At 59.0% G+C, this 9,325-nt stretch overlaps 1 non-coding gene across 1 annotated transcript; it reads right to left on the bottom strand.

Annotated features, from left to right (window-relative positions):
* Positions 1–1,624: 1,624 nt before the first annotated feature.
* LOC142792702 (small subunit ribosomal RNA) lies at positions 1,625–3,439 on the bottom strand. Its single transcript, XR_012891145.1, has one exon. It is a non-coding gene; the product is annotated as a small subunit ribosomal RNA (ribosomal RNA).
* Positions 3,440–9,325: the final 5,886 nt, after the last annotated feature.

Here is a 9,325-nt window from a genome sequence, read left to right as displayed (position 1 = left end):
TTGGACTCCAAAACTCTGCCGCGCCTTTTTCGGCTGCCGCAAATCGAGCAAACGGTGTGTTTCGGACGGCGTTTCGCTTTCGCTACTTGCGAGTGCTTTCGTGGTCCACCCCTCTATAAATACTCGGGAGGCGTCGAAGCCGGTTCTCCAAGCCGGACCCGTAGGTATCGTTGTGTGCTCGCTCTCATTGGCCCGCCTAACCAGAAAATGCCTGCGGTACACCCATTTGGATAAGAGTGCACGCAGATGCGGGCCTCGACGGCTACACATTTCCTCGGGCGGCCGCCTCCCGGCCTCCGTGGAGCGCGGGATGCACGGTCCCATCGACAAGCCTCTCCCGTTTTTACCGTGGCGTCGCGGTTCACCACGGCAGGCGGGTCGGTCTCCTCCGCATAAAAAGGGGGACCCCCGCTTTTTGTTCCACGAAATCGCACAAGCTTTTTTCGCATCCACGGTTTGCCACCGCACACCAAAATGCCGATCCGGCTGCCTACTTTAGCCAACAGGTGGAGCCAGGCGCGCCGTACTTGCGCGGCACTTCCCACGTCCACCGAAGTCGGTGCCAAGGACCACTTTCGGCGCCGGAGCCGCGTACGAGCCTACTCGAGGCGGAAGAACGAAGCCAGCAAGGGCCTGGCCGCAAGTGCGTTCAATTGTCGGGACGTCCAAGTCCCTCGTTCTTCCGTGCTTCCTCTTTCGGCAAGTCGTTGCGGCACCTTCCCAAAGCGCGCAGACCCGCTAATCGCGACGAGCGCGACGTGGCCGTGCCGCCTTTCCCTCGGCAGCAAGCAAAACGCCTGGCAACGTCGACGCTCCCCTAACCGCGATCTCGCACCGTGTTTCGTGTGGCGAATTCAAAAGCCGGCCGGCGCTGCTGCAACCATTACGGTCGGTACGCATACGCCGCGGAGGGCGGGACGGTCATCGGAGCGTGCGGTTCCTCCATCGAGTACTGCGCACCTCGGCCGTCGCATCGCCGTGCCATGACCGGCCGCGCGTCAACGCGAACCGGTGCCAGCGAGATCCCTCGCCTGCAAGAACCGACCGGCAGCCTCCGTCACCCGAGGACGCGGAGGCGCTTGCCGCGGACGGCGGGACGGTATGCACTGGTGCACAGCGGACCCGTCACATCGCCAGTTCCTTGACCGACCGCCGACGCTTGTGCCGTTCCTCTCGTACTTGGCAGTCGCCGCGCGATTGTCGGGTCTCGTTCTTGCACGCTCGAACGGTCGGGAGGGCACTCGGCTGGCGTTTCGGGAACGCGCAGCCTCGCCTTCTACCGACGTAACCACGACTCGCCGTTCGCGCTCCGCCGCTCCTGTTTACAGTACTAGGCGGTCCCGCAGCGGTCGGGTCGCGCATTTCGAGCGCTTCGAGCCACGGTGCAGTGGCGGGTCGAAAGCCGACCTATGAGTGCGTTGCGCCGTTTGTACCCGCGTCCGCCACCTGGCCGACCGTCCAAGGTCGCGGTGTTGGCGTCCGCTGGGCGCAACAATTTGTCACGGGGTGCCGCTCCACATTCAGGCAGCCCCGTGGGGAAAAGCCGACCCCGCGTCCAAACGGGGTCAGCGGCAGAAAGTGTCGGGCGCAGACGCAGCTGAGGCGCTCACCCTTCACAATCCGTTAATGATCCTTCCGCAGGTTCACCTACGGAAACCTTGTTACGACTTTTACTTCCTCTAAATGATCAAGTTTGGTCATCTTTCCAACAGACCGGCGCAACCGAAAGGCCGCGCCGGACATCGGTCCGAAGACCTCACTAAATCATTCAATCGGTAGTAGCGACGGGCGGTGTGTACAAAGGGCAGGGACGTAATCAACGCGAGCTTATGACTCGCGCTTACTGGGAATTCCTCGTTCAAGGGGAACAATTGCAAGCCCCTATCCCAATCACGAAAGAAGTTCCACGGGTTACCCAGTCTTTTCAGACAGGGATAAAGACACGCTGCTTCCTTCAGTGTAGCGCGCGTGCGGCCCCGGACATCTAAGGGCATCACAGACCTGTTATTGCTCTGTTTCGTGCGGCTAGGAGCCGCTTGTCCCTCTAAGAAGGTTGTAAGGTGCTGGGAACCCCGCACCTATTTAATAGGCTAGAGTCTCGTTCGTTATCGGAATTAACCAGACAAATCGCTCCACCAACTAAGAACGGCCATGCACCACCATCCACCGAATCAAGAAAGAGCTCTCAATCTGTCAATCCTCCCAGTGTCCGGGCCGGGTAAGTTTTCCCGTGTTGAGTCAAATTAAGCCGCAGGCTCCACTCCTGGTGGTGCCCTTCCGTCAATTCCTTTAAGTTTCAGCTTTGCAACCATACTTCCCCCGGAACCCAAATACTTTGGTTTCCCGGAAGCTGCCCGCCGAGTCATTTGAGTAACTCAGGCGGATCGCTGGTTGGCATCGTTTATGGTCAGAACTAGGGCGGTATCTGATCGCCTTCGAACCTCTGACTTTCGTTCTTGATCAATGAAAACATTCTTGGCAAATGCTTTCGCAGTAGTTCGTCTTGCGACGGTCCAAGAATTTCACCTCTAGCGCCGCAATACGAATGCCCCCGTCCGTCCCTCTTAATCATTACCTCGTATTCCAAAAACCAACAGAACAGAAACGAGGTCTTGTTCTATTATTCCATGCAAGTTTATTCAGGCGACTCGCCTGCGTTGAGCACTCTAATTTTTTCAAAGTAAAAGCACCGGCCATCTCGAGGCACACAATGAAGTGCACCAAGAAAGAACCGGCATGATGTTCAGTCCGAGCCGTCGCATCGGGTAGATGCACTACTCGTCTGGAACTGAGATCCAACTACGAGCTTTTTAACCGCAGCAGCTTTAGTATACGCTATTGGAGCTGGAATTACCGCGGCTGCTGGCACCAGACTTGCCCTCCAATTGATCCTCGTTAAAGGATTTAGAGTGTACTCATTTCAATTACGGGGCCTCAAAAGAGTCCCGTATTGTTATTTTTCGTCACTACCTCCCCGTGCCGGGAGTGGGTAATTTGCGCGCCTGCTGCCTTCCTTGGATGTGGTAGCCGTTTCTCAGGCTCCCTCTCCGGAATCGAACCCTGATTCTCCGTTACCCGTAACAACCATGGTAAGCAAGTAACCTACCATCGAAAGTTGATAAGGCAGACACTTGAAAGAAACGTCGCCGGCTCGTGGCCATGCGATCAGCACAAAGTTATCCAGAGTCACCACACAATACGGGCCGAAACCCGATCGATCTTGGTCTAATAAAAGCACCCGTTACCCAAAGGGCTCCAGGCTCACTGCATGTATTAGCTCTAGAATTGCCACAGTTATCCAAGTAGGAAGAAACGATCTAAGGAACCATAACTGATTTAATGAGCCATTCGCGGTTTCGCCTTATTTCGGCATGTACTTAGACATGCATGGCTTAATCTTTGAGACAAGCATATGATTACTGGCAGGATCAACCAGGTAATCGTTCGACTGCGCGTCCGTCCTCGCCTTCGGCGGGCCGGACGCAGTCTGTGTGCGGCGGAGGCCACCTTCAGGCGCCCCAACACGCTTATTTTGGAAGAATGGTAAGTTGGGCTAGTTGGTACTGATCCATAAGGTATGTAACTGCGCAAAAAACTGACGGAAACAAGAAGGAGAGAAAAAGGACAGACAAGCGCAGTCTGCGCTTGTCTGTCCTTTTTCTCTCCTTCTTGTTTCCGTCAGTTTTTTGCGCAGTTACATACCTTATGACGCTTATTTTGCACTCCGAGATGACGGCGTTCGAGCTCGCTACGGCACAACCTTCCCGAAAGACGAGTGGGAGCCGTGCGGCAAGAAGCACGTTCATGCTCGCTCTTTTTCGTTGCATCGACTCGGTCGCGCCGTGCGGGTTGCCCAAGCCCGCTGCACTGTCGGTGGACCGGCCGGAACTAGCAACGGAGCCGAGACTGCAAAGCCGCCAGACGACGGGTCACGCCCGCGTCTTCGGCGCTTTCGCATCTGAATCGCCCGAGGACGACACGGAACACACCTCGATATCGTGGTAAAACGGCACCGTCCGACAACCAGCCCCTAACGCTTCAAGCGGATGAGGCTGCAGACGACTGCCGTGGATTCCCCTGGAGCAGACCCGAGGACACGCTTGACGAGGCCGAAGCCCGCCGCATATCAGACACCCGGTCGCTTTCGCGTACGCCGCTCACGAGAACCCCCACATAATAGCAGCGATAAGTACCCAGACCTCCTTGGGCACTAATACGAGCGTACTCGAGAAAATTTCACCGCGGGTGTGCCCCGAAACGTGTGGCACGTTGAGCGTGCCACAAGTCTACGTCGCTCTCAAACCCGCCGAGGTCGTAGAATTTGCGACCCTACTCACGAAATTCCCACCGAGGATACGGCCGCAAACGTACCGCACCTTGGGTAGGCCACGAGTTTGTGCAACACTACGCTGACGGCACAGCACCGAGGTCGTGCGCGCACGCACGGGAAAATTCCGCCGCGGTTTCTGCCGAAAACGTGAGGCACCACGACTCTCCGCAAGTTCGCGTCGACTGCGAAAGACCGAAGTCGTGAACGACGTGTCCGCTACTCGCCGCCGACACGCTGGACACCAAACGTACAACGACTCGACGGCGTCGTAGAGGCCCACGACGCGGTTTTCCTTAACGACGTCTCGGCGTGGCACCGACAGGTTAGAACGGCCGACCAACGTTCCCTGTCCGCCGTTCGGCTCAGTCGAAGGGCTCGGCGACTTCGGCAACGCTGCGAAGCCGCACGGTGACGCACGCCATGTCCCCATTTTTTTTTTTTTTCTTTCTGCGTCTGCCGGGGTGCCCCTATAATAGCAGCGATAAGCACCCAGACCGCCGTGGGTCGCTCGCCCCGGCTGACGTGGTTTTTCGTACTCCTGCGGCGGTCGCCGTCAAGCACGTCCAAATACGCTACTTTCGTGGGCGCATTCACGCTCTTTCGCTTCGCCGGAGTGCCAGCACTCACTCTGCCAAAAACGGCGAACATCCGAGCGGCGGTTCCCACTTTTGCGTCGGCGTCGCAAACCCCGCCCCGGCAGACGAGGTTTGCCGTACTCGTGCGACGGTGGCCGGCGGGCACGTCGAAAGACGCCGATATCGTGCGCGAATTGGCGCACCTTGGCTTCACCGGAGTGCCGCCACTGACTCCTCCAAAAACGGCGAAGATCCGAGCGGCGCTTCCCACTTTCGCATCGGCGTCCCGAACTCCGCCCCGGCTGACGCGGTTTACCGTACTCGTGCGACGGTCGCCGGCGAGCACGTGGAAAGACGCCGATATCGTGCCCGAATCGGCTCCGTTCGGCTTCGCCGGAGTGCCAGCACTGGCTCGGCGAAAGACGACGAACATCCGAGCGACGGTTCTCACTATTGCGTACGCGTCGCAAACCCCGCCCCGGCAGACGCACTTTGCCGTACTCGTGCGACGGTCGCCGGCGAGCACGTAGAAAGACGCCGATATCGTGCCGGAATCGGCCCCGTTTGGCTTCGCCGGAGTGCCAGCACTCACTCGGCCACAAACGGCGAACATCCGAGCGGCGGTTCCCACTTAGCCGTCGGCGTCCCGAACTCCGCCCCGGCAGACGCGGTTGCCGAGCTCGTGCGACTAGCGACCGCGAAGCCGTCTCGCGACGCCGCTTTCGTGCGCGGCTCCCACTGCGACCTGGGTCACCCGAGGTCGACGAGCAAGAAAGAATGTCGAAAAAAAATTTTTTTTTTTTTTTGCGTCTGCCGGGGTGCCCCTATAATAGCAGCGATAAGCACCCAGACCGCCATGGGTCGCTCGCCCCGGCTGACGTGGTTTTTCGTTTTCCTGCGGTGGTCGTCGTCAAGCACGTCCAAACACGCCACTTTCGTGGGCGCATTCGCGCTCTTTCGCTTCGCCGGAGTGCCAGCACTCACTCTGCCAAAAACGGCGAACATCCTAGTGGCGGTTCCCACTTTTGCGTCGGCGTCGCCAACCCCGCCCCGGCATACGCGGTTTGCCGTACTCGTGCGGCGGTGGCCGGCGGGCACGTCGAAAGACACCGATATCGTGCGCGAGTCGATGCTTCTTGGTCTCGCAGGAGGGCCGCCACTCACTCCTGCAAAAACGGCGAAGATCCGAGCGGCGCTTCCCACTTTTTCGTCGGCATCGCAAACCTCGCCCCGGCAGACGCGCTTTGCCGTACTCGTGCGACGGTCGCCGGCGAGCACGTCGAAATACGCCGATATCGTGCCCGAATCGGCCCCGTTTCGCTTCGCCGGAGTGCCAGCACTCACTCGGCCAAAAACGGCGAACATCCGAGCAGCGGTACCCACTTAGCCGTCGGCATCCCGAACTCCGCGCCGGCTGACGCGGTTGCCGAGCTCGTGCGACTAGCGACCGCGAACGCGTCTCGCGACGCCGCTTTCGTGCGCGGCTCCCATTGCGACCTGGGTTACCCGAGCTCGACCAGCAAAAAAGAAGGTCGAAAAAAAATTTTTTTTTTCTGCGTCTGCCGGGGTGCCCCTATAATAGCAGCGATAAGCACCCAGACCGCCGTGGGTCGCTCGCCCCGGCTGACGTGGTTTTTCGTACTCCTGCAGCGGTCGCCGTCAAGCACGTCCAAATACGCCACTTTCGTGGGCGCTTTCGCGCTCTTTCGCGTCGCCGGTGTGCCAGCACTCACTCTGCCAAAAACGGCGAACATCCTAGTGGCGGTTCCCACTTTTGCGTCGGCGTCGCCAACCCCGCTCCGGCATACGCGGTTTGCCGTACTCGTGCGGCGGTGGCCGGCGGGCACGTCGAAAGACACCGATATCGTGCGCGAGTCGATGCTTCTTGGTCTCGCAGGAGGGCCGCCACTCACTCCTGCAAAAACGGCGAAGATCCGAGCGGCGCTTCCCACTTTTTCGTCGGCATCGCAAACCTCGCCCCGGCAGACGCGCTTTGCCGTACTCGTGCGACGGTCGCCGGCGAGCACGTCGAAATACGCCGATATCGTGCCCGAATCGGCCCCGTTTCGCTTCGCCGGAGTGCCAGCACTCACTCGGCCAAAAACGGCGAACATCCGAGCAGCGGTACCCACTTAGCCGTCGGCATCCCGAACTCCGCGCCGGCTGACGCGGTTGCCGAGCTCGTGCGACTAGCGACCGCGAACGCGTCTCGCGACGCCGCTTTCGTGCGCGGCTCCCATTGCGACCTGGGTTACCCGAGCTCGACCAGCAAAAAAGAAGGTCGAAAAAAAATTTTTTTTTTCTGCGTCTGCCGGGGTGCCCCTATAATAGCAGCGATAAGCACCCAGACCGCCGTGGGTCGCTCGCCCCGGCTGACGTGGTTTTTCGTACTCCTGCAGCGGTCGCCGTCAAGCACGTCCAAATACGCCACTTTCGTGGGCGCTTTCGCGCTCTTTCGCGTCGCCGGTGTGCCAGCACTCACTCTGCCAAAAACGGCCAACATCCGAGCGGCGGTTCCCACTTTTGCGTCGGCGTCGTAAACCCCGCCCCGGCAGACGCGGTTTGCCCTACTCGTTCGACGGTCGCCGGCGAGCGCGTCGAAAGACGCCGATATCGTGCGCTAATTGGCGCTCCTTGGCTTCTCCGGAGTGCCGCCACTCACTCCTCCAAAAACGGCGAAGATCCGAGCGGCGTTCTCCACTTTCGCATCGGCGTCCCGAACTCCGCCCGGGCTGACGCGGTTTACCGTACTCGTGCGACGGTCGCCGCCGGGCACGTCGAAAGACGCCGATATCGTGCCGTAATCGGCCCCGTTTGGCTTCGCCCGAGTGCCAGCACTCACTCGGCCAAAAACGGCGAACATCCGAGCAGCGTTTCCCACTTTCGCATCGGCGTCCCGAAGCCCGCCCCGGCAGACGCGGTTTGCCCTACTCGAGCGACGGTCGCCGGCGATCACGTCGAAAGGCGCCGAATTCGTGCACGAATCGATGCTTCTTGGTCTCGCAGGAGGGCCGCCACTCACTCCTGCAAAAACGGCGAAGATCCGAGTTGCGCTTCCCACTTTTTCGTCGGCGTCCCGAACTACGCCCCGGCTGACGCGGTTTACCGTACTCGTGCGACGGTCGCCGGCGGGCACTTCAAAATACGCCGATTTCGTGGGCGCATTCACGCTGTTTCGCTTCCCCGGAGTGCCAACACTCACTCTGCCGAAAGCGGCGATCATCCGAGCGGCGGTTCCCACTTTTGCGTCGGCTTCGCAAACGGCGCCCCGGCAGACGCGCTCGTGCGACGTACTCGTGCGACGGTCGCCGGCGAGCACGTCGAAAGACGCCGATATCGTGCTCGAATCGACCCCGTTTCGCTTCGCCGGAGTGCTGCCAGTCACGGCGCAGAAAACGGCGAACAAGTGTTTTTTTTTTTTTTTTCCTAGAATTTGTGTTATAGAAGGCACATTTGATATCGGACGATAATTTTCAACTTTATCACGCGCACCGATTTTCGTGTAGAGGTTTGCAAGTTTATGGGAATTTCTCCACTTGGAATAATGCGATTTAGTAGTACTACGAGAACTTCATGGATGTACTCAAGGGTACGGGGCAAGTCAGTTACGTCAACACCTGCAGATTTTTTACACTTCAAACTGAAAATTGTTGGTTGTGAGTCCTCGTGTGATATTAAAGGCCGATTCGCTAACACATAGAACAAAGAAAGAAAGGAAGAAAAAACGCCCGCGCTCGCTCAAGAAACCTGGGTTCGCAACAAGTGGCAACAACAAGCAACCGAGCGAGTGCGCCAAAACCCGTGGCGGCCGAACAAACGCGAAGTCCCAACCGCGTCAGCCGGGGCGGCACGGGACAGGAAAAATCACTTCAGCCGGGGCGGCGGGGCACCGAATAAACCTCGTCACCTCGTCGCAGGATAAAAGAGGAAACAAAAAGTCTAAACAGCGTCTGCTGGAGCGAATGCGTAATAAAACAACAACAACAACAAAAAAAAAACACCCGCGCTCAAGAAGTCTGCAATCCTCACAAAAGGCGACTGTGACCGAGCAGCGTCAGCCGGGGCCGTGCGGAAACGGAAAAACCGCGACTACCGGGGCGTCGAGGCACCGAAAAATCCTCTTCAGCCGCGGCGAAAAAAAAAAACAAAAAGAAAGACGGAGGGGGGGGGGGGGAACCACGTCTGCCGGGGCGAAGGAAAAAAAAAAACGCGTCTGCCGGGGCGAGCCCGGGTGCGGCACCACCGGGAAAACTGTGGCAAACAGACATGGCGATCGAGTGAGTGGGCCGCCAGCCAGGCTCAGCCAAAAAGTGCAAAGTCCGAACTGCGTCAGCCGGGGCGGCAAAAACCGCGTCAGCCGGGGCGGCGCAAAAAACCGCGTCTGCCGGGGCGGCACGAAACCGCGTCAGCCGGGGCGGGG

The sequence above is a fragment of the Rhipicephalus microplus genome, unplaced genomic scaffold (genome assembly GCF_043290135.1).
Source record: "Rhipicephalus microplus isolate Deutch F79 unplaced genomic scaffold, USDA_Rmic scaffold_232, whole genome shotgun sequence".
NCBI lineage: Eukaryota > Metazoa > Arthropoda > Arachnida > Ixodida > Ixodidae > Rhipicephalus > Rhipicephalus microplus.
The sequence above is the reverse complement of the archived record's forward strand: the minus strand, read 5'-3'. Positions and strand labels throughout refer to the sequence as shown.